Below are 26,292 nucleotides of genomic sequence, written 5' to 3'. Positions count from 1 at the left end.
CATTATTTTCTACTATATGAATCCTACCTTAATGGTCTATTAGTAACTTACCATCTAATATCCATAACATGCAAAACTGGACCATGTCTGGGAATTCTACCCAGGCCTGCCTAATATATCTCTCTGATTACTTATTTTATCCTTTGGACTGTTCCCAGGAACCACAGTATTATCCATGCCCTCTCACCCAACAGTTTCACTTTTATGAAGATAGCCTAGAATATTTTTTCTATTTTATTTTTTAATTGGAAAACCATAATGATTTCTGTTTCTAATAATAATGAACCAAATTTCCCATTAAAGACTTTAAACATGTTGGATAAAAGAGTATTTAAATCTTTAAAAGCATCAAAGAACTGACAAGACAGCAAGGAATCACTGGGACAAAATCTAAGAGTAAAAATTTCTGCTTCCATCTTTGATGAAATAACAGAATTTGCTCTTCAGCCTTAAAAACTAAAAATTGGAAAAAATATATGAAACACTTGGTTTTCAAACATTAGGTAACAATTAGTACAGAAGAGTAAACCCTGAAAGAAGAAAAGCAAACAAGTGCCCCAGCCCACTGGCAAGGTGGGGCGGGGAGTGGTGGTGAGGGAAACAGGTGCAACGAGGAGTGATCCAAACGTACGGGCTATTCTGGAGAGTGAGGAGACAGTTCAGAGCTGGAGAGTTCTCGGCAGCTACAGTACATGAAGCAGGTTGTAAGATCAGAGGGACAGTGCTCTGGAAATTTGCAGTCCTTGATTAAGTATTGGTGATGATTAAGTATTGATCCGAAAGCCATGAAGATCAGGATCAAAACCACCAGAGAGCAGTGTGCCTGGGTGGCTCAGTCTGTTAAGTATCTGACTCTTGATCTCACTTCAGGTCATGATCTCATGGTTGTAAGCTCAAGCCCTGCATTGGGCTCTGTGCTGGATGTGGAGCCTACTAAAAATAAAAATAAAAAATAAAAGTAAAAATAAAAATAAAAATAAAAACAAAAAACCCACCAGAGAGAAATAAGTGGAACAGTCTCCAAAGGATTAAGTTTGTGTTTCTATCAGCTAGAGTAGAAAGACTTCCTTACATAAGCAGGAAATGAAAGTACTATAGAATAAGGTAGAGTCATAAGAAGAGTATTTCCTGGGGCACCTGGGTGGCTCAGTCAGTAAGTGTCTGGCTCTTGATTGTGGCTCAAGTCATGATCTCACGGTTCATGAGTCAGAGCCTTGCGCTGGGCATGAAGAGCCTGCTTGGGACTGTCTCTCTCCCTTTATCTCTGCCCTTCCCCTGCTCTCACTTTCTCTCTGAATAAATAAAATTTAAAAAAATAAGGAAGAAGAGTATTGCCTTACTAACGGGACCAAATTAGTTGTACATGAAAGATTGCCCTAACGAAAGTTTAAAGCAAGCCTTAGAAAAATAATCCTTGAAAGGATCCCACAGATTCAGAGTTAGCTACATCCAAGAACAAAACCAAATTTAAAGAGTGTATATATATATATGCATATATATATACACAATGTAATATCTGCAATGTCTAACATCTAATATAATATTATAAATCATGGTTGGCTTGTAAGCTCCACTGAGAAGCCTGAGGTTGGGCCACTGCTGCACCCTGTCAGCTCCTGGTCCTGGCCACTCAGTGGTGGGAGATGTTTAGTTGGCCCATGGAGATCGCAGCAGCACTGCTGAGTCCTGGTTCCCTGAAGTGGCAGTGTCCCTGGCCCTCTGCCTGGCTCCACATATGATCAGATTATTCAAGAATATGGGACAAGGCCAACAAGCTAGGCGTCCTGAAGCTTTCTTGCATATCTGGGTACCAGGTATGACCTGAAGAGATGGCTGCTATATAATTTTTGCTGCTGGTTTGATATTGCATTTCAGCTCCAACTTTGCATCCTAAGAACACTTAAACATTTCTGCAGGTCCATTTTATACAACTTAAAAGACCTTAAAACTTTTTGGTTGCCACAGTGAAGCTTTCTTTTCTACTCATCAGTAAACAGCTGTGACCTACTGTGATAAATTTTCCAAACAAAAGTACCTGGAACAGCAGTTTAGCAAAGTATGCCCTCAGTGCCACTCAACAAATGGAGTTTCCCCAAACACAATTCTGTAAGAAATATGTGTGTGAGTGTCTGTGTATGTGTGTATTTTAAATTATTATTTATATTGTGAAAATTTGACACTAGGGATTCTGGCTGTGAACTTGATGCACAATAATTGTGGTCAAAAATATTTGCTTAGTCTACAGAAAATCATTAATGTTTTGTGACCATGTAAGTTGTAACAATGGATTGTTCTATGTGTAGGTATTATTGTTAAATAGAGGGACTGTTTCCAGGCACAGAATATGGATCATAAGTTAGGATGTACATCAGATACGATTATAAGGACATAGCAAAGGTCTGTGGTCCTAAGTCTACAAATGCGTGGTGAAGAATTAGGACAAACTGGAGATGGACCATTTAACACACGGACTCTGCCTAGTTGTGTTGAAAAATACTTTGCCTCCACGCCTTAAAATACCCATAGAGATGGGGGTTGCACCACTTTGTGTAAATACCACTGAACTGTTCACTTTACAATGGTCAATTTTAGGGAAGCTAAGGTGGCTCAGTCAGATAAGCATCTGACTTGGCTGAGATCATGATCTTGTGGTTTGTGGGTTCAATCCCAACATCAGGCTCTGTGAGGACAGCTCGGAGCCTGGAGCCTGCTTTGGTTTCTGTGTCTCCCAATCTCTCTCTGTCCCTCCCCCACTGATGTTCTGTCTCTCTCTCTCTCAAAATAAAGAAACATTACAATAAATAAATAAATAAATAAATAAATAAATAAATGGTAAATTTTATCTTATATGAATTGCATCTCAATCAATTGTTTACAAATTTTTTTGAGCATGAGAGGATCCTGATGAAGATGCTGGAATAGGAGGATGCTGAGCTCCCTCTCACTGACACACCAAAGCTACTCTACATACAAAGCAACTCTCTCAGAACAATCTGAAGATGAGTAGAACAGCTCTTCCATACCTGAAGATATAAAGAAAAAGCCACATCAAAAAAAGCTGAAGGGAAAGAGACACAGACTGGTCAGAACTCACACCCTCAGCACAGTGACCCACAAGTAGGAAGGATGTCACAGGCATGGAGGTTCTCCTCAGGGGTTTAAACCCCATATTGGGCACCACCTGCCCTGGGGACCAGCACTAGGAAGACAAGCCCCCAGTGCAGAGCCCAAAGTGAGGCATGAACTTAATGGCCCTGAGATCAAGGCCTGAGCTGAGATCAAGAGTCCGATGCTTAGAAGGATCTGGGTGGCTCAGTCAGTTGAGTGTCTGACTCTTGCTTTGGCTTAGGTCATGATCCCAGTATTGTGGAATCGAGCCCTGTGTCAGGCTCTGTTCTGAGCATGGAGTCTGCTTAGGACTCTCTCTGTTCCTCCCCCTAATCTTGTACTCACGCTCTCTTTTAAATAAAGAGAGACAGACAGACAGACAGACACTTAGCTGACTGAGCCATGCAAGCACCTTTGGGGCTGCATCTGGGCCATATGTGAAGATTTATTGACTACTTTGAGAGCAGGTGATGAAAGGACAGAATCTATAGGAACTTTCTCTAGCAATGGAAATGCTGGTAAATGTCATTATTCTTCCCCTACTCTGCCTAGCTAGCCCAACTCTGGTGGACACCCGTTCTGACATTTTCTATCTACCTTGCAAGTACTGCTCACCCAATCTCAACATTCCCCTATAGACATGTCCCATCCAACCCACCTGCCGTAGCAAGTGCCCCTTCCAAATCAGCTCCTCTCCTGCCAGGGATGGGACTGGCTCCACCTACCAGTTACTCACAACAGCTGTGACTGGGTCCTGCCTCACCTGGGGCTAGCCTCAACCACCAGCGCACCCACAGCAGCCACAGCCAGGCCTCTAAGCCGGTTGTGCCAGGGGAGGGGCCAGTCCTGCACACCATGCACCCATAGTAGCCATGGGCCTGCTACAAAAGGAGGGCACACACAACCTATATAGAAGACATCCCTGGAGCACCTGGTTCTCATGACCAGGGAGGAATGTGTTTCTGGGCCCCAAAGGATGCCTTCTACATCAGGCCACTCCATCAAGACCAGGAGGCTCAGGGCACCTGGGGGGCTCAGTTGGTTAAGCATCCAGCTTCAGCTCAGGTCATGATCTCACGGTTTGTGGGTTTGAGCCCCGTGTCGTGCTCTGTGCTGGCAGCTAGCTCAGAGCCTGCTTTGGATTCTGTGTCTCCCTCTCTCTTTGGCCCTCCCCTGCTCACACTGCCTCCATCTCTCAAAAATAAATAAAAAAACATTAAAAAAATAAAAGGCCAGGAGGCTCAGCAGGTCTATGTAACACATAGAAACAAACATCGAGGGGGTGCCTGGGTGGCTCAGTCGGTTAAGCCTCCAACTTCAGCTCAGGTCAGATCCCATGTTCGTGGGTTCGAGCCCCACGTCAGGCTCTATGCTGACAGCTAGCTCAAAGCCTGGAGCCTATTTCCAGTTCTATGTCTCCTTCTCTCTCTACCCCTCCCCCTCTCATGCTCTGTTTCTCTCTGTATCAAAAATAAATAAAACATTAAAAAAATTAAAAAAAAAAACACCAAACATCGAGAACCGGGTAAAATGAGGAGACAGAAAAATATGTTCCAAATGAAAGAACAAGACAAAATCTCAGCAAAAGACCTAAATGAAATGGAAACAAGCACTCCACATGATAAATAGTTCAAAGTAATGCTGATTAAGATGCTCACTGAACTTGGGAGAATAAACAGTGATAATTTTTTTTAAAAAGAAAGAAATATAAAAAAGAACCTGAACAAAAAAGAAGAGAGTAAGAAAAATGACGTTAGTTTTTTTTTTAATTTAAGAAGAAAAAGAAAAATGAGGATAGTTTAAGGGACCTCTGGGTGACATTGAGTGTACTAACATTCAGATTATAGTGGTCTCAGGAGAATAGAGAATGGAGCAGAAAACTTATTTGAAGTAATAATTGCTGAAGACTCCCCTTGCCTGAGGAAGGAAACAAACATCCAAGTCCAGGAAGCAAAGAGCACCCCAAACAAAATGAATCCAAAGAAGTCCACATAAAGACACATAACAATTTAAATGTCAAAAATTAAACAGAGAATCCTAAAAGCAGTAAGAGAAAACCAACTAAATAGTTACATAAAAGGGAACTCTCATAAGACCATCAGCTGATTTTTCAAGCAAAAACTTTGTAGTCCAGAAGAGAGTGACATGATATATATATATTCAAAGTGCTAAAAGGAAAAAAACTACAACCAAGAATACTCCATCTAGCAAGATAACCATTCAGAATTGAAAAATAAAGAATTTCACAAACAAAAGTCAAAGGAGTTCGTCACCATTAAATCAACGTTTCAAGAAATGATATAGAACCTTCTTTAAAGTGAAAAGAAAAGGCTATAACTGGAAGTAAGAAAATTATGAAAGAAAAACTCTCACTGCTAAAAGCAAACATAGTAAAGGTAGTGAATCAATCACTTATAAACCTAATATGAAGGTTAAAACACTAAAGCAGTAAAATCAACTATATCTCCAATAGTCAGCTAAGGGATACACAATATAAAAAGATATAAAATACAACATCAAATACATAAAACAGGGAGAGAAAGTAAAAACATAGTGCTTTTAGAATGTTTGAACTTAAGTGATAATTAACTTAAACTGCTATACACATAGGATATTATATATGAATCTAAAGGTAACCATAAATCAAACCTTATAAGAGATACACAGAAAATATACAGAAAGGAATCCAAACCTAACACTAAAGAAAAACATCAAATAACAAAGGAAGAAAGCAAGATATGAAGAAAGGAATGAAGAACTATAAAAATATATTTAGGAATGTCTAAATATATAAAGGAATTATTAAAAGATCTTAAAGGAGAAATAAGGACCAATACAATAATAATAGGGGACTTCAGTACCCCACTTTCAAAAATGGAGAGATAATCCAAACAGAGATCAATGAGGAAACACTGGACTTGAATTATACTTTAGTCCAAATGAACCTAACAGACATATACAGAACATTCCATCCAAAAGTAGAATATACATCCCTTTCAAGTGCACTTGGAATATTCTCCACAACAGATCAAATATTAGGTCACAAAACAAGTCTTAACAAATTTAAGAAGACTGGAATCATATCAAGTATCTTTTCCAATAATAATGATATGAAACTGGAAATTAGTAACGAGGGAAACTGTAAAATTCCCGAATATATGGAAAGTAAACAACACACTACTGAACAACCAATGCATCAAAGAAGAAATCAAAAGAAAAAATTTAAAATATCTTGAGACAAATGCAAAAAGAAACACAACATCTCAAAACTTATAGGATACAGTAAAAACAGTTCTAAGAGGAAGTTTAGAGCAATAAGTGCCTAAATCAAGAAAAATGAGTATCTCAAACAACCTAAGTTTACACCTCAAGGAACTAAAAAAAGAACAAACCAAGCCCAATAGTAGTAGAAGAAAGGAAATAACAAGATTTGAATAAATAAAGAATAAATAGAGAATGAAAAACAATAAATATATCAACAAAACTAAGGTTTTTTTTTAATGTTTATTTTTGGGAGACAGAGAGACAGTGCATGAGCAGGGGAAGGGCAGAGAGAGAAGGAGACACAGAATCTGAAGCAGGCTCCAAGCTCTGAGCTGTCAGTACAGAGCACCACGCGGAGCTCAGCGAGATCATGAATCGCAAGATCATGACCTGAGCCAAAGCAGGCCGCTTAACCAACTAAGCCACCCATGCAGCCAAAAACTAGGTTTTTTATAAATATAAACAAAATAGACAAATTTTTACCTAGACTGACTAAGACAAAAGGAGAAAAGATTCAAGTAAATAAAATCTGAAATGGAAGAGGTGACATTACCCAGGAATAAAAGGCATGGCACAAGAAATGTAGTCTATGACACTGTAACAGCATTGTATGGTGACAGATAGTAGCTATACTTGTGGTGAGCATGGCATAATGTACAGAGATGTTGAGTCACTATGATGTATACCTGAATCCAATGTAACATTGTGTGTCAACTACAGTCAAAAACATTTTTTTTTCAGTGAGTTTGATCAGCTTTATTGGAAAATACTATGGAAGTTTTGGCAACTGTATATTATTTGATAAAAATGCTATTAACATGGGGTGCCTGGGTGGCTCAGTTGGTTGGGAGTCCAACTCTTGATTTCAGCCCAGATCATAATCCCTGGGTTGTGGGATCAAGCCCCACATCAGGCTCTGCACTGAGTATGGAGCCTCCTTAAGAGTCTCTCTCTCTCACCCATTCTGTACCTCTGCCCAACTTGGCTCCCCCTTCAGCTCAGGTCATGATGACAGTTCATGAGTTCAAGCCCTGTGTCAGGCTCTGTGCTGACAGCTCAGAGCCTGGAAACTGTTTCGAATTCTTCTCTTTCTCTCTCCCTCTCAAAAATAGATAAACATTAAAATTTTTTAAATATTTAATATTATTAACAGATAATGAACTGGGTACTAGGACAAAAGGATCATTGATCCAGTAACATTTAATTATCCGTTTTTTAATATCAAAAAAAGAAAAAGAAAGACATTACAACCAATACCACAGAAATACAAAAGATCTTAAAAAACTATTATAAACAATTATACACCTGCAAATTGAATAGTATAGAAGAAATGGATAAATTCCTAGAAATATACAAATTATCATGACTAAATCATGAAGAAACAGAAACTCTGAACAGAACAATAATGAGTAAGAAACAGATTCAGTAATTATCAAGCTCCCAACAAAGAAAAGTTCAAGACCATTTGGTTTCACTGGTGAATTATACCTAACATTTAAAAAGAAATTAATGTCAAACCTTCTCAAACTCTTCCAAAAAAATGTGAAGAGGATGGAATACTTTTATGAGGCCAATATTATCCTTCTCAAAGTCAGACAAAAACACTACAAGAGAAGAAAATCATAGGCCAAGATCCATAATGAACAGAGATGCAAAAATCTTCAACAAAATACTAGCAAACAAAATTCAACAGAACATTAAAAGGATTATATGCTATTACCATGTCGGATTTATTCCTGGAATGCAAGGATGGTTCAACATATGCTAATCAATACTCCAAGGCTTGGCTGCTTTGGCCTCCATTTTGTTGAGCCAAGGGGCCTGCAGTATCCTTAAACTGACACTAGCCCCCTCAGGTGAATGCATGCCCCTGAGAGCAGTCCACAGAGTTACAGTAAATGTAAGTTCCTGATATGATTTCCCCAACAGCCATTGTGACCAACAGTATCCCATGCCTCCTAGCACCAGTGTGCTTTATGTGGCCCTTGGATAATACCTCCATGGGATTATGAAAATTCTGCTCCTTTGGTTTGAATTGGCTGATTTTTTGTGATCTTTGGGACCCCAAAGCATTCTACCCACAGACTATAACAGAACTATGTACCCCAGACCCTGCCTCTCTCTCTGTCTACATTCTGTCCTTGACCTTTGCATGTGGCCCCTTGAAGTGTGATGAACATTTCCTCCAGGACCTGTGCTGTGTTCCACTTAACAAATTTAACAAAGTCATAACAAGTACATAAACAGAACAAAGTAATCACACGATCACCTCAACAGCTGCATTAAAAGCATTTAATGGGGTGCCTGGGTGGCTCAGATAGTTACATGTCTGACTCAATTTCAACTCAAGTCATGATCTCACAGTTCGTGGGGTCAGGCCTCATATCAGGCTCTGTGCTGATAGTGTGGAGCCTGCTTGGGATTTTCTCCCTCTCTCTCTGCCCCTCCCCTGTTAGCTCTCTCACTCTCTCTCGAAAGTAAATAAAATCATTTAAAAAGTTTTTTTAAAAAGCATTTAACAAAATTCAGCATCCTTTCATAATAAAAACTCTCAACCAGTTAGGTATAAAAGAAATGTACCACAACACAATGAAAACCATATATGACAAGCCCACAGCTAACATCATACTGGTGAAAACTGAAAGCTTTTCTTCTAAAATCAGGAATAAGACAACGATATTCCCTCTTGCTACTTCTATTCAACACTGCCCTGAAGTCCTAGCCAGAGCAGTTAGGCAAGAAAAAGAAATAAAGGCATCCAAATTGAAAAGGAAGAAGTAAAACTGTCTCTGTTTGCAGATGACATGATCTTTTACATACAAAATGTCAAGAACTCCATAAAAAAGACTTCTAGAATAAACAAATTCAGTAAAGCTGCAGGATACAAAACCAAACTACAAAAATCAGCTGTGTCCCTATCTACTAACAACAAACTATATGAAAAAGAAATTAAAAAAACAACCTAATTTATGATAGCATCAAAAATAATAAAATAGGGGCACGTGGGTGGCTCATTTGGTTAGGTGTCCAACTTTGGTTCAAGTCATGATCTATTTGTGAATTCAAGCCCTGCACTGGATTCTTCTGCGATCAACACAGAGCTGCTTCAGATGCTCTGTCTCCCACTATCTCTCTCAAAAATAACTTCTAACCACTGGGCTTAATTATATGCGTGAATGTAAGATCAGCCTTCGAGTATTTGAAGTTAATTATTATAAAACTGCTACATCTTCCCTATCATATCACACTGAATATCCTTTTATGTGCTTATTAGCCATCTTATCTTCTTCAGAGAAATGTTTCTATCAAATGATTTGCCCAATTTAAAAATTAGGTTATTTTTTTTACTGAGTTATAAGAATTATTTATATATTGTATATAAAAGTCCCTTATCACGCATATAATTTGCAAATATTTTCTCTTAGTTTGTGAGTTGACTTTTCATTCATTTCTTAATCATGTTATTTGAAGCACAAAGGCTTTTATTTTTATAAATTCCAACTAACCAGACTTTTTTTGTGTTTTTAGTTTAATATCTAAGAAATCATGCCCTAACCCAAAACCACAAAGATTTACTTCTACATTTTCTCTAAGAGTTTTATTGTTTTAGTGCCTACATTTTAGGCCTCTAATCCACTTTAATTTTTCTGTATGCTGTAAGGCAAATTCAGTCTTTTGCATGTAGATATCCAGTTGACCAAACACAATTTAATAAAAAGGCTATGGTTCTCCACTGAATTGTTTTAGCCACTTTGTCAAAAATCAGTTGTTCCAAAGTGTTAAGACTTATTTCTGGAGTCTGAGCTCTATTCTACTGACATGTATATCAATCTTTATACCAGTACCACACTGTCTTGATTAATGAAACTTGTAGTTTTTTAAATGTTTATTTATTTAGAGGGGGGGAAGAGAGAGAGAATAAATCCTAAACACACCCCATGCTGTCAGCACAGAGCCTAACACAGGCAAGAGAAAGAAATAATTTTTTTAATAAGTTTTTTAAATTTTAGAGAGTGTGTACAAGCGGGGTAAAGCAGCAAGAGAGAGAATCTTTTTCTTTTACTTTTTTTTTTTTTTACTTTATTTATTACTAAATTTAACAACAGTACAAAGGATAGAATGGGAATAAGGCTATAGTGCAGTAAGAAAATTTTAATAGGTGATAACTTAAATCATATGAATAAATAGAACCATAAATGGTAAACTAGAAGGTTAATATAACTCTAGAAATATGTCTGTTTTCCCCTTTCTTCTCTTAGCTTTCATTAAAACGTTATAAAAGCATTTATTGTAACAATGCATTGTTAGATTCTAATATAGAGAGATGAAATATGTGTAAAAAAACAGCACAAAAAGTGAAAGAAGATTGGGTGGAACTATATAGGACTAATCCCATTGGAATTAAATTAATATAAATGTTGCATCTGAGGCAGAAACCTTGCTCTATAAATAGTGGCTGAGTAGGAAAAAGAGGCCTCTGTTCTCTTAGCTGCACCTGTCTGAAACAGAGCACTGGGCTGGAAAGGATTAAAGATGTTGACGGTCTTCCTTTGCCCCTCCTGGAATGAAACTGTAGCCCTGGACCGGGAGCTGAGTGGGAAGGGAGTTTCCACCTTCTTGGCCACACCCACTCACAATAAAACACCTAGAGTAGAACTTTCATCACACAAATCTGAGAGAAGGATGGAAACAAGTCATGTGTCAAATGCCAATGACTCACTGTTCTTATTAAGGCTTAGTAAATTTTCTTGAGTAAATATTTGTCTATCTGTTATATGTCCATAGGACAATTTCCAGAGACGTTACATGGTTGCTTGTGAATAATTTCAGAGTTAAATAGCCATTTCACTGGGCAGAGGATCTTTCAAGTTCTTCACCTTTCCAGAAGTCCCGCATCTGCAATATACATATTTTTAAATCTCTCTTTTTAAGTTTGTTTATTTATTTATTCTGAGAGAGAGAGAGAGCACACACACAAGCAGGGGAGGGTCAGAGGAGAGGGAGAGAGAGAATAAGAATCAGGCTCCACACTGTCAGCACAGAGCCTGATACGGGGCTCAAATTCATGAACTGTGAGATCATGATCTGAGCTGAAATCAAGAGTTGGATACCTAAACAACTGAGCCATCCAGGCACCCCTTAAATCTTTTTTAATCATCAGTTTCCCTTTCCACCTTTTTGGATTTTTTAAATTATTTATTTATGGAAGAAATCAGATTTTTTTTTATCCTATAATATTCTACATTCTGGAATTTTCTGACTGCACCTGTATGGTACAGTTTATCTTATTTTTCTGTCTTTGTATTTCCTATATATTGATGGTTAGATATATATCATTACCCCAATAGTTCAAACTCAGGTTTTGTCTTTTTTGTTTTGTTTTGGCCAGTAATACTTCATAGGTTGTGGTTTGTTCTTCCTTCAAGGAACACATAACATCAAATACTTCCCTGCATATAATATAAACAGCTAATGGTGTTCAATACTTATATCCATTAGTTCATTTGGGGATCATTACTTTGAAAGAATGGATACTTTTCCACTATTTGCATGCACCATTGCTGGAAGCCATTTCTGAACTCATGAAGTTGAGAAAATCCCCTTGTGAGGTATGGCAGGTTTTGCAAGGTTCCTGCTGTCAGATAGCAACCAATGTCTACCCCCACTCAGTTATTTTTGCTTGAGCACGGACCCCAAAGGTGCATTGCCGACTGGCATCAAAAGTGACTTGTCTTCTTATGCTAAAAATATGGGAATTGTACCTTGTGAAAAAACTTATTATAGGAGTTTCTTCTTTTGTGATTATAGGAGCAAATATTACATTTCCTGAGAATCCTGTTTTACTTCCTCTCAAGAAAACAGGCTATTAAACCCTGCTCACAAAGAACTAACCTTTGCGTTTGCTATACTAAAAACATTCCCTCGTATTTGAATGCTAAAGGTCCCCTCCTTCCACATATGATAAGCATCTAAGTCACCTACATCAATCACTATTGATAGATTATGCCTGAGTCTTCTACCAATCTATATTCTGGGAAATTTTTACATACCAAAGAATTTGTCATCAGAAATCATTATCCAAGGCAATTGCTGCTCCTGTTTGGTACCCCATACATTTTTTAAATAAATAAAGCTGACTCTCTGGTTGGTGCAGAGATGCCTGCCTAGTGACCAGAAAGAAACCAAGGCTCTCACTTGACCCTTTTGCTGACATTGTCCATCCTTCAGGGAACCTTGGACCTGCTGGAGCTGGACTCCAGCACACCATTATTTATTTAATTATTCTTTAACTGATAGATATTTGAGTTCCAACTTTCTGCTATTACCAAAAAATGACATATGAACACCCTGGCAATTCTCTGCCCAGGTTTTGTCTTTTTTGTTTTGTTTTGGCCAGTAATACTTCATAGGTTGTGGTCCGTTCTTCCTTCAAGGAACACATAACATCAAATAGCCTCTCTGCATATAATATAAACAGCTAACGGTGTTCAATACTTATATCCATTAGTTCATTTGGGGATCATTACTTTGAAAGAACAGATTCCTGGAAGTAAAACTGCTAGAAGATATGAAAACTTACTATTTTTAAAAAAATGCTTATTTAATTTTTGAAAGAGTGCAAATGGGGGAGGCACAGAGAGAGGGAGACAGAGGATCTGAAGCAGGCTCTTTGCTGACAGCAGTGAGCCCGATGTGGGGCTTGAACTCATGAACTGCAAGATCATGACCTAGGCCGAAGTCAGACACTCAACTGACTGAGCCAGCCAGATGCCCCCAAAACTTAGCATTTTGAGAGATATTGCCAAATTGCCTACCACAATTTTTAACCAATTGATAATACCAGCAACTATGCCTGTTTTCTTCACATCTTAACAGCTTACATTATCTGTCTTTTAAATTTTTGCCATCTTATTATTTAGAAAAAATTTTTTATACTTTATTTTTGAGACAGAGAGAGACAGAGCATGAATGGGGGAGGGGCTGAGAGAGGAAGACACAGAATCTGAAACAGGCTCCAGGCTCTGAGCTATCAGCACAGAACCCGATGCGGGGCTGGAACCTACAAACTGTGAGATCATGACCTGAGCCGAAGTCGGACACTTAACCAACTAAGCCACCCAGGCGCCCGACCATCTTATTTTAATTTATAGTTTAATTATGAGGGGGGTTGAGCACATTTTCATTTATTGGCCTTTTATTTCTTCTGGAAATTTTCCATTTACCAATTTTGTGGGTCAAATTATTTAATTTCTTACAAAGAACACCAAGCTCAACCAATCAATCAGACTCACATGGTTACTATAAGTCATATTTTACACTCAAAAGATACAGACCAGGAGACAATGTACCAACAGGGCAGCATCAGGCGTTTCTCTTCATTAAAAGTTCCTGCAGCATTTCAGGAACTAGTCACTGACCTCTCGAAAGTATACCTTAGGGGCACCTGGGTGGCTCACTTGGCTAAGTGGCCAACTTCGGCTCAGGTCATGATCTCGTGGTTCATGATTTCGAGCCCTGCGTCAGGCTCTGGGCTGATAGCTTGGAGCCTGAAGTCTGCTTCAGATTCTGTGTCTCCCTCTCTCTCTGCCCTCCCCTGCTCATGCTGTCTGTCTCTCTGTCTCTCAAGAATAAATAAATGTTAAAAAGTTTTACAAAAGAAGTACAGCGTTAGTGTGAGAGGACATGATTACTTTGTCATTATCAAAATGTGACCACCACCTTGGCTTATGTCCCAAATACGAACGAATACAGTCCATGAATTTAGCTTCTATTATCTCTTTTAGGAACATGTCTAATTCCAAGATTCACTGTATCCAGAGAAGCATAAAGGTATCACTTCCAAACAAGTATTTACACTTTATTTACACTCTTCCTAGTTTACGTATATATCATCTATCAGAGGTCACTGTTACCATAAGCAGTTTGTCTGGTAACATGACTGATGTTCCATCTTACCAGGTTTCCATAAGAACAGAGTAGAAAGTTAATCCAAGGTCAAATTTGACCCCAGAGACAGAGAAAGGAATTTTTCTTAACACTTTACCCACACCTTTCTAAGCCTCAGTTTCCTCATATATAAAACAAGAATGAAAATCTCTATCTTTACAGAGTTACTGTGAAAATTACATCTAATAATACATATAAAGTACTTCTTGTAGTCTGCAGCACATAGTTTACTAGGCATTCAAAAAATAGTATGTGTCATTATTTACAGGGAGTTTGCGAAGCCCTATAGTAACATTTAACTATTATTAACAGAGAAGCTGTTATTAAAAATAACAGAGAAGGCAACAGACATCTGTGAGTCACAAAAATTTTGGGTGTAGTCTCAGTGTTATAAAACAGATCAGTGGCTAGAATTTGGGTGAACTACCTAAGAGCTCACATAAAAGCAGCCCACACAGGATCACAGTAACATACCAGGTCCCCATTTTTCAGTGGCTAACCATAAAGTCATTATCTAGATCTGCACTGTCCAATAGAATCGTTACTATATACACATGGCTATTTAGATATAGAGTAATAAAAACTATAATTAAAATATAGGCATACCTGATTTTACTGTGCTTCACTTTATGGCTCTTTGAAAATATCGCATCTTCTAAAAATTAAAGGTTTGTGGAAACCCTATGTCAAGCAAGTCTACTGACATCATTTTTCCAATATCGTTTGTGTACCTCATGTTTCTTTATTACTTTCTGGTAATTCTCCCAAGATTTCAAACTTGTTCTTTATTACCACATTTGTTATGGTGATCTGTGATCTCTGATGTTACTACTGCAATTGTTTTGGAGCCCCCCAAAAAATACCCATACAAGACAGTGAACTTAACAGATAAAGTCTGTATGCTGACTGAAGCAGCAACTGGCAACTCCCCGGTCTCTCTCCCTTCCCTCAATCCTCCCTACTCTCTGAGACACAATATTGAAATCAGCCCATTAGAACCTTACAATGGCCTCTGAAGCTGAACGGAAGAGTAGTATGTCTCTCACTTCAAACCAAAAGCTAGAAATGATTAAGCTTAGTGAGGAAGGCATGGCGAAAGCTAAGTCAGGCCAAAAGCTGGGCCTCTTGTACCAGTTAGCCAAGTTGTGAATGCAAAGGAAAAAATCTTGAAGGAAATTAGAAGTGCCACACCAGTGGACACACAAATGATAAGAAAACAAAATAACCTTATTGCTAATACAGAAAAAGTTTCCATGACCTAGATGGAGGATTAAATCAACCACAACAATGTTGTATGACAAAACCTAATCTGCAGCAAGGCCCTAACTCTCCTCAGTTCCTTGAAGGTTGAAAGAGGTGAAGAAGTTATAGCAGAAAACTTTGAAGCCACCTTCGTAACATAAAGGTGCAAGGTGAAACAGTAAGTACTGATGTACAAGCTGCAGCAAGTTATCCATAAGACCAGCTAAGGTAATTAATAAAAGTGGCTATACTAAACAACAAATTTTCAATATAGATGAAATAGCCTTCAGTTAAAAGAAAATGCCATCTAGGACTTTCACAGTTAGAGAGAAGAAGTCAATCCCTGGCATTAAAGCTTCACAGGACAGACTAACTTTCTTGTTGGGGCTAAAGCAGCTGGTGACTTTAAGTTGAAGCCAATGCTTATTTACCATTCAGAAAAAATCCTACAACCCTTAAGAATCATGCTGACTGTACTCTATGCTCTAGAAATGCAAAAACAGTGCCTGGATGACAGCAAATCTGTTTACAACATGGTTTTCTGCATATGCTAGTCACACTGCTGAGGCTGAGACCTGCTGCTCAGAAAAATGACTCCTTTCAAAATATGACTGCCCATTGACAATGTACTGGGTCACCCAAGAGCTCTGATAAGAATATACAATGAAATTAATACTGTTTCCATGCCTGGTAACGCAATATCCATTCTGCAGCCCATGGATCAAAGGAGTAATTTAGACTTTTAAGTTTTATTATTTAAGAAATATATTTCGGGGGGGTGCCTGGGTGATTCAGTCAGTTGAGCGTCCGACTTTGGCTCAGGTCATGATCTCACGGTTCGTGAGTTCGGGCCCTGTGTCGGGCTCTGTGCTGACAGCTAACTCAGAACCTGGGGCCAATCTTCAGATTCTGTATCTCCCTCTCTCTCTGACCCTCCCCTGCTCACGTTCTTTCTCTCTCTCTCTCAAAAATAGATAAAACATTAAAAATACATATTTCGGGGCACCTGGTGGCTCAGCCGGTTAAGCCTCTGACTTATGGCTCAGCTCATGATCTCATGTTCTTGGGTTCGAACCCTGCGTCGGGCTCTGTGCTGACAGCTCAGAGCCTGGAGCCTGCTTCAGATTCTGTGTCTCCCCCCCCCTCTCTCTCTCTCTGCCCCTCCCCTTCTTCTCTGTCTCTCTCTGTCTCAAAAATAAATAAAACATTTTTTTAAATTCTAAGAAAGAAAAATTTTTCATAAAGCCATAGCTGTCACAGTTGGTGATCTCTCTGTCGGATCTGGGCAAAGTACACTGAAAACCTTTGGAAAGAATCCACCATTCTAGGTAACATTAAAAACACCTGTGACATATAGAAAGATATAAAAATATCAACATTAACAGGAGTTTGGAAGAAGCAGATCCAACCCTCAAGTACAGCTTTGAGGTGTTTAAGACTTCAGTGGAGGAAGTACGGCAGATGTGGTGGAAACTGCAAGAGAACTAGAAATGAAGCCTGAAAATGTGAATTTCTGGATTCTTACGATCAAACTTTAAAGGATGTGTGCTCCAGTATACTACAATGCCTGGCACATCAGAAACACTCAATAAATTTTCATCTAATAACTGAGTTCCTTCCAAGGCCATAGATACATGCAAGTTTATTTTTTAGGATAAATCTGTACGTGGCTCCTAGATGGCTCAGGCAGCTAAACGTCCAATTTCAGCTCAGGTCATGATCTCGCGGTTTGTGAGTTTGAGGCCCATGTGAGGCTCTGTGCTGACAACTTGGAGCCTGGGGCCTGTTTTGGATTCTGGGTGTGTGTGTGTCTCTCTCTCTATCCCTCCCCTGCTCACGCTCTTTCTTGTTCTCCCTCTCTCAAAAATAAATATTAAGAAAAAAAAATTTTTTTAAGAAAAAAAATCTGTAGAGAAAGATCCCCAGAACTTTCTCACCATTACTAAGGTGAACACATGAGAGAAGTGGTAGTCTATAGTAGGGAGTAGTATCCTCTATTTTACATGGCTCTCCAGCACTGGTGATAAAATTTGAAACATGATCTGATTCTCTCGTCTTCTTCTCTCCTCTTGTTGCCACTTAAAGATAATGACCATTCCACGTTAAGGAAACAAGTTTTAAGAAGCAATAGGTATCCATGATATACAATGGAACATTATTCAGCCATAAAAAAAGAATGAAATCTTGCCATTTGTAATGACATGGATGGATCTAGAGAACACTATGTTAAGTGAAATGTCAGAGAAAGACAATACTATATAACATACCTTATATGTGGAACTTAGGAAACAAAACAAAAAAGCAAAAGGGGGTAGAGGGGAAGGAGGAGAGAAAGAGGGAGAGAGGGAGAGAGGGAGAGAGAGAGAGAGAGGGAGAGAGAGAGAGGGAGAGAGAAACCAAGAAATACTCTTTAAACTATAGAGAATAAACTGATGGTTGGTTACCAGAGCGGAGGGGGAGGGACGGGATGAAATAGGTGATGAGGATTGAGGAGTGGCCTTGTGATGAGCACAGAGTGGTGTGTGGAAATGTTGAATTACTACATTGTATACCTGAAACTTATATGAGACTGTATGTTAACTAACTGGAATTAAAAACTCAAAAACAAAAAAAGAAGGAACAGGTAATTTTATTTAAGCCCAGTAGGGGGAACCAGCATGTCGTTATATCTGACATTCCTCCACTCTCACACTACATATGTAAACATTCTAAATCAGACAGTTCTTGCAGATTTTAGATTTAAATATTTGTTAAAGCCTGAGAGTACTGTCGTTAATAACCTTGATGATTATGACTAATGTTAACATTCTTCAATATCGAACAGAAGTAACTATAAACTTATCATCCTAACTACTTTGTAGTCTTTTGAGAAACTTGCAATTAATCAAATCCATCATCTTTATTCTCCTAAAATCTCAGTGAGGCAAACAGTTACTGAATGACCACCATGTATAAAGAAGAATCTATAACAAGAAAGATGAATAAGAACCTTCTACTCAATCTTGTATTTGTATAATGCTTTATAATTTAAAAGAACTTTTACATATATACTGACATTTCAGCCTACATTTGTGATGAAAAAAACCAAAACTAGTATTTTTACATGATTTATTTATAGTCTGTTAAGTGGCAGAAACAACTTTGCTCCTATTATTAAATTAGTAAAAAATTAATGTAAGAAGTTATTTGCCCCAAATATCACACACACCAGCCTAAAACTGATCCAAGAGGTAACTCCAAAGTCTTGATTTTCAACCAGACCTTATTTTTTTTTTATTGAATCCTGAGACTAAACATGATCTCAATAGCTTATTAGTTCGCTCTTTTACAAAATGAAGATGCCTCAATCTCAAATGTGATTCTCTACTTTTCTGTAAAATTGTCTTGAAAAGATAGCAGCTCAAGCTTATTATAGAAAATAGAAATAGAGTATAATCTAGTATAAAAATATTCTCAGATGACATGAGAGAATTCCATTCTAAAGTAGACTCTAGATGTCTTAAAACACTTAAAATGACTGGTACAGCTACTTCTATCAACTGGACCTGGGGTACAAGGGGTTTTTGCTATTGTTGCGATGAGTTCTTACCCCAGGGCGCCTGGGTAGCTCAGTCAGCTAAGCGTCTGACTTTGGCTCAGGTCATAATCTTGTGAATTCAAGCCCCACGTCAGGCTCCGTTGCAGCCTGCTTCAGATTCTGTCTCTGGCTCTCTCTACCCCTCCCCTCACTCATGCTTTGTCACTTTCTCTCAAAGATAAATAAAGATTAAAAAAAAAAAAGAGTACTTACCCCTAACAAAGGGGATTTGTCATGACACAAATCTGTCCTGTCACAGATCAAACATGGTGCCCTGGCATCAATCAGATGCTGGTTAGTACAACATGGCTAAAAGAGTTTTTAAAAGCTAATCCAAGCGGGCTAGCATCAGAAATCTACCCATGGAGAAGGGCTTAGTGCCTCTAAGCATATGATGAAATCCAGGGAGGTCAGCTATCAATTAGCAAAAGTTTATTTGCGCTCCTTTTATATTTGAACCAATAAAGGACCCTAAAAATCACTATAATAATGTTATATAAAAACCCAACCACTGTACAATTTAGGTCTTGGAGTTAGGCAAGCTAAGTCCAAAAGGGCAGATAGGCAGTGAGAATATATTAACAAGAAAATAACATGAGTTCTAATCCTAGAAAAAGAATTTGTTTAATAGACTGCTTTCTACCAAATTCAGAAAGTAATAGATCAGTAAGTATGGGGTGGGAACAAAAGGGCTGCAGGTAAATTCTTCCTTAAGGAGATCTGCAGATATCCTATTTTACCTCCAAAAATAATGATAATAAGAACAATAGTTCACACTAAAGGCAAGCACTTTGCATTTCTTACTTAATCTATTCTTCATGACAACACTGATAATCCTATCATTATTCCTATCTTACATGGGGAAACCAAAACTTAGAAAAGTTAACTCGTTTAAAAATCACACAGCTAATAGGTATTAGCTGGGATTAAAACCCAGATATTTTTGACTCCAAACTCTATGCTTTAACTCCAAGCATGACAAACTTCATGTCATTTGCAATCCAAACTGGTGTAAAGTCCCTAGCTAGCATATTCTTCTAGGAAATGAAACTTGGTTCATTTACTGAGAAATGATGACTGCTGACCCTTCAACTTCTGTCAGAATAAACACTAGAATAGCCAAGAGTAAATAGGGAGGCAGACTGGGCCAGTGTCTGGCATTGTCATTTTCCCCTTGTTTCTCCAAACCAGTTATCTCTGATAAATGGAGATACTCTGTATAGCAATACTCCTAGACCCTTCTGGAAAAAGCATGGAATTTGTTCCCGATCCCAGGATTGATCTGGGGAACAATCATACACAACCAAATTAATACTCTTGGTATAGATCTAATCATCTAACAGAATTGATAATTCTCAGCATCTTGGGCTATGGATCAGAGCCAGAGGTTGTAGGCTAGACAAAGCCCTCTGATTCCAATGTCATTCTGGCACTGTAACATCTATTTATTGGTTGGCTGAGTTCACACACACACACACACACACACACACACACACACACACTCACACACACAGAGAAGCCCTTGGAAAGTCCCATTTCTCAATTTATTAATCAAAGAATGAAATTATTTCTGATGGCCTAGTTCTCAGACTGAATTTGCTTCTCAGGTAAGTTCCAGAACAAATGACTAGCTCTTGGTAAATGACTGATTTCTTCTGTTCCAGTTCACTGAAGACACATACAGGTGCCAGTTCTCACCCCTGACCAGCTCTGGGTCTCCTACTCTTTTCATTATCTAAATCAGGTAGGAACTCAGTAACTCCAGGCACATAATCAAGTAATAACATAAGAGATGAGTAATCTTGACTCTACCTGCATCCCACACATCCCAGTAGAGGAGGAAAATCTCGAAACAAAACAAAAAACCCACATGTCCTTAAAGCTTCAACATCCTAAACCTGGAAAGGATTTTGAAATCCTATATAGTGCAATAATTTCCAAATGCTAGTTTGGAAATTAGTGCTGATCCTGGACAAAATAGTTATTGGCCTGAGAAATACTGAGAAAAACATAGGTGATATAATTTTTCCATATGGCTACGTCTACTAATTTAGAGTCCCTCCTCTAGTCAGGAGATAATATTTTGCCTAGTCTTTAGTATGAGTTGCTATTTCTTTTATGAAATTTAGTAGTTGTTTTAAAGTATTTTGATTTAGCAAAAATAGAAGGTTAGCAACAGTATGACAACTCACACATCTCTCTTTAGTTTTACTCATCTGTAAAATCCTGACATCTAAAATCACTGAACCACTTATCTGATGGATCACCTGGCCTTTGTAAAAAGTAGCAAATCCATTTCACACAGATGAAAATTATACCACATTTGATGGGGAAACACCAAACTGACCCTAATGATTTATTCCTGCATAATTATCCTTAAGGTTTCTACCTAAACTAAATTTTTTCCTAGTACTGCCCAAGCCCATTTTCTTTCATTCTGCTTCCATGGAAATAATAACTACTAACTATGTTCTAAAAATCTTGACACCAGTTTTCATATAGATTTTTTCTAAAAGGGTCTCCCTGCTCAAAGAATGACACTGGAAATATAGATTTAGGAACTTGGATATCTTGTTTATTTAAATCAGGTGACTAGTCCTTTCCTTACTATGACTCTTGGAAAAATCTAGGACCTCTTCATCTGCTTGTGCAAATAAGGAATGCCCCGCCTCCTCCCACTCCCAATTTTTTTTTCTCAAGAACCAGCTAGAGGAGAATTTTGAAAAGTAGAGATATTAAATCTGAAGTGGTAGAACTGTGAAAGTCAGGGGTAGAAAGAAGAGGTAAACTTTTACTTTTCAATTGTATATCTCAGGTATGCCAAAAACATGTATTTTAATTTTTATTAAGAACATGTATTAGTTTTAATTATTAAAAAGTTAATGTAGAAAAACTAAAAACTGAAAATGTTCCATTTTTAAGGAAAGTACGTTTTTCTGTCTTAGTCGCCAGGTCCCTACAAAGTATTAAACTAGGTACCAAGATGCTCTGGTAACATGGAGAGGAAAAGAAGAAAAAAAAAAAAAGAGTCAAGTTTGGGTTTGTTCTTGTGACATAATAAATACAGGCTTGGTATCTGCCCCCTGGCTCCTGACATAGAGCTCCCAAAACCCTTGGACTTTCCTGAGTGATGGGAGTGACAGACGCATCTTAAACAGAGCTCCTAAATCCCTTGAAATGTCCTGGATCACAAGGGCATCTTTTGTTCTAATAAGGTGATTCTTGGTGAGCTTCCCAGTAGCTCTAGGATGGAGACTGGTTGCCAGGAAGATCAAATCACAACTTGAGGCTTAGAATTTTTAGCCCGACCCATCTCCATCCCCCAGGGTGACGAGTGGGACTAAAGACTGAATTAATAATTGATCATGCCAGGGGTGCCTGGGTGGCTCAGTCAGTTAAGCATCCAACTTCAGCTCAGGTCATGATTTCATGGTTTGTAGGATCGAATGCCACATCAGGCTCTGTGCTGACAGCTCAGAGCCTGGGGCCTGCTTCAGATTCTGGGTCTCTCTCTCTCTTTCCTTCCCCACTTGTGCTCTCTCTCTCTCAAATAAACAAACAAACAAACACTTTTTAAAATGGTCATGCCTACATGATGAAGCCTCCATAAAAATTACAGGACTCAGCTTCTGGGCTGGTGAACATATCCATGTGCCAGGATGGTAGCGTACCCCAACTCCACAGGAAGAGAAGCTCTTGTTCTCAGGACACTTTTGGATTTATGTATCTCTTTATCTGGCTTATCCGGCTATTCATCTGTATTGTTAAATTATATCTTTTATAAATGTAAGTATTTCACTGATTTCTGAGCCATTATAGCAAATTATCAAACCTGAGAAGGAGGTCATGGGAACCCACAACTGGTGGCCAAGTCAAACAGAAGTGTGAGTAATGTGGGGACTCAATACTTAGTTTGTTTCTGAAGCGGTGGGTAGTCTTGTGGAACTGAGCCCTTAACCTATGGCATCTGTGATAACTTTAGGTGGTGTCAGTTAAATCAAAGGACACCTACTTGATGTCCAGAGAGTTGGGGAATTTGCTGGTGTCAAAAGAATACATTTGCTGTCAGAGTATTATGAGTAAAGAAACAGTTTTCCTTCCTCTTTTCAGTAGATTAATAGAATAATCAAGTCTAACATCTAATTCCCAGCTTTAAAGCAAGAGAAAATAGAAAATAATTCTTACTAACTAAATAAAGGTGAAGGTGAAGCTCAGCCTAAAAGATCTATCTAAAAATGTTCTCATCCTAATTTGTCTAAAAAGAAATTTAGCTTATGGTACCAGACTGAAAGTGATATCCTCAGAGACTTAGAAACTAACTCTAGGAAACTTTGATTCTATAAAACTGATGCCTGGATGTGCTGTCAAGTTAACCAGATCAACAGAAATGGATTATCGGAAGAGCAATACAGGCTATATTTTAAAATGGCTCTGCATGTTTATCTAGGGCTAGTGAAAAACTATATTTAAGCAAGACTTGAAAAGTTTCGGGCTTTGGTATCAGTTTTAAAAAGGAGAATTCAGAGATAAGAGTCTTGCTTATGCTGAGCACCTTAACTCTTAGAAGAGGTGTTGAACTACATAAAGTGCAGTTCTAGTTTGGTATTGACCACGATCACCTAATCTCTAGTTTAGGGCAATTTCTACTATTTTTATTTTTAAATTTTATTTATCATGAAAGAGAGACAGAGATAGAGACAGAGAGAGAGAGAGAGAGAGAGAGAGAGAGAGAGAGAGAGAGAGAGAGAATGAACCAGGGAGGGGAAGGAAGAGAGAGAGAATGAATCCCAAGGAGGCTTCGTGCTGTCAGCATGGAGCCAGACATGGCACTTGAACTCACAAACCATGAGATCATGACCTGAGCCAAAATAAAAAATTGGACACTTAAGCAGCTGAGCCACCTAGGTGCCCTTAACCTGGGTCTTCTCTTTATTCTAATTGCTTCTACAGTTAGAACATATTTTCTCTTCTCATAACCTATCTTGGGCCTATGAGATTTTTTTTAAGTTTATTGATTTATTTTGAGAGAGAGAGAGAACAAACACAAGCAGGGGAGGAGCAGAGAAGGAAAGACAGAATCCCAAGCACCATTAGCACAGAGCCCAATATGGGGCTTGAACTCACAAACTGAGTTCATGACCTCAGCTGAGATTGAGTCAGAGGTTTAATTGACTGCGCCACCCAGGCACCCCAGGGCCTATGAGCTTTTAATAAATGACTGATCCCTTCTGTTCCAGTTCAGTGAAGTGATATAAAGGTGCTGCAGCTGTACTGAGCCGATTCTCCTTCCTGACCAACGCTGAGTATCCTGTACCTAGCCAAACCATCTAGAGTATCTTGGCTATTTCCAAAGCAATTGTGGGAGGAGGAGGCTCTAATGTGTTGACAGATCAACACAGTCACCCAATCTTGTGAGACAGAAGTTTCAAACATCTCTCTCTCTAAGAAACTATCCAAAAACAAGATTTTGAGACCTTTCCAAATGAAGGAATAAATTAAATCTACTTTCAGGACTGGGAAGAAGCAACCACTCTTGATACAGTATTTAGTTTAATTATCTTGATTCCCTTGCTCAAACAGAAAAATTCATTCATACAGAACTTTTAATTTTACTTAAATGTGTACATCTTATTTAATACTTCAAAATTTCTATGAAATAGACTCAACTAGCAATAAAGATTTTACAGAAAACAAAAAACAAAAAAAACAAAGGCTAAAACCCAAAGGACTTCCTTAAAGTCATATGGATTCTCAACAGCAAAATGAAGAATCAGGTCTCCTAACTTTGGGTCTACAGGTTTAACCTGGTACCCAAAGTAGAGAGTTCCTAAAAAAAAATTTGTAAGCTGAAATAGTGTAAAGAAATAATTACTATTAATTTATATGGAAAAAATTTTTAGTGTTCCCAGATGCATTTAAGATCTTCTGATACCCTTGCTAATGGACATATCTTGCTAATGGATATACAAAATGAACAGAGATAGGAAACAAATGCCCACATACACAGTACGAAGTTATGGCAGCTTTATGCTGCCATGCTGAATGTATTCCCAGGGAAAGAGCTTGGTGGGGCCACTCTCACCGGCTGGAGGACACACAGCCTCTATAATGGCTTGTTGCAAAACAACTCCCCACTATTTTCACTTTTTGCCTTTTTTCACAAAAGCAAAATTCCTCTTTTGGATTTCTTTTATTTCTTTTGGTTAGCAGAAACAGGTACTCATGCAGATCTTTCATAAAAGCGAAGTGGTGTAAAACAAATTTTTGAAAAGTGGGGGATACCTGTATTTCATTCTCTCCTAAAGTTGAATAAAAGGACCAATTGAAATATTTCATCTGGGGGCACCTGGGTGGCTCAGTGGATTAAGTAGCCAACCTCGGCTCAGGTCATGATCTCACAGTTCTTGAGTTTGAGCCCCGTATCAGGCTCTGGGCTGACAACTTAGTGCCTGGAGTGTAGTTCAGATTCTATGTCTCCCTTTCTCTCTGCCCCTCTCCCGCTCGCACTCTGTCTCTCTCTCTCAAACATGAATAAACATTTAAAAAAATTAAAAAAATATATTTCATCTGAAATGTGGTCCTCAATTTAAAGAAAAGACCCAAATTAGGGGCACATGAATGGCTCAGTTGGTTAAGTGTCCAACTCTTGATTTCGGCTCAGGTCATGATTTCATGGTTCATGAAATCTACCCTTGCCTTGGGCTCTGCACTGTCTAACAGTGCAGAGATTTGGGATTTTCTCTCTCTCTCTGTCACTCTCTCAAAATAAAATAAATAAATGTGAGGCTTGAACCCATGAACCATGAGATCATGACCCAAGCCAAATTAAGAATTATCTGATTCATGAGGTGCCTGGGTGGCTCAATTAGTTGAGCATCTGACTTCGGCTCAGGTAATGATGACATACTGCCAGCTTGGAGCCTGGAGTCTGCTTCAGATTCTGTGTCTCCCTCTCTCTGTGTCCTGCCCCTGCTCGTGCTCTCTCCTCTCTCTCAACTGATCCCATTCATAACTGCATGAAAAATCATAAAATACCTAGGAGTAAACCTAACCAAGGATATAAAAGACCTATATAATGAAAACTATAGAAAACTTATGAAAGAGATTGAAGAAGACACCAAGAAATGGAAAAACATTCCCTGTTCATGGATTGG

General features: G+C 38.4%; 1 protein-coding gene across 3 annotated transcripts in view; it reads right to left on the bottom strand.

Moving 5' to 3' along the window:
- Nucleotides 1-26,292, bottom strand: part of TMEM116 (transmembrane protein 116) — a 102,863-nt gene that overhangs the window by 64,501 nt on the left and 12,070 nt on the right. The gene's annotated exons all lie outside the window — the stretch shown is intronic.

The sequence above is a fragment of the Suricata suricatta genome, chromosome 14 (genome assembly GCF_006229205.1).
Source record: "Suricata suricatta isolate VVHF042 chromosome 14, meerkat_22Aug2017_6uvM2_HiC, whole genome shotgun sequence".
In the NCBI taxonomy this organism is placed as follows: domain Eukaryota; kingdom Metazoa; phylum Chordata; class Mammalia; order Carnivora; family Herpestidae; genus Suricata; species Suricata suricatta.
Note: the sequence above shows the minus strand (reverse complement) of the source record. Positions and strands in the feature narration are given on the sequence as shown.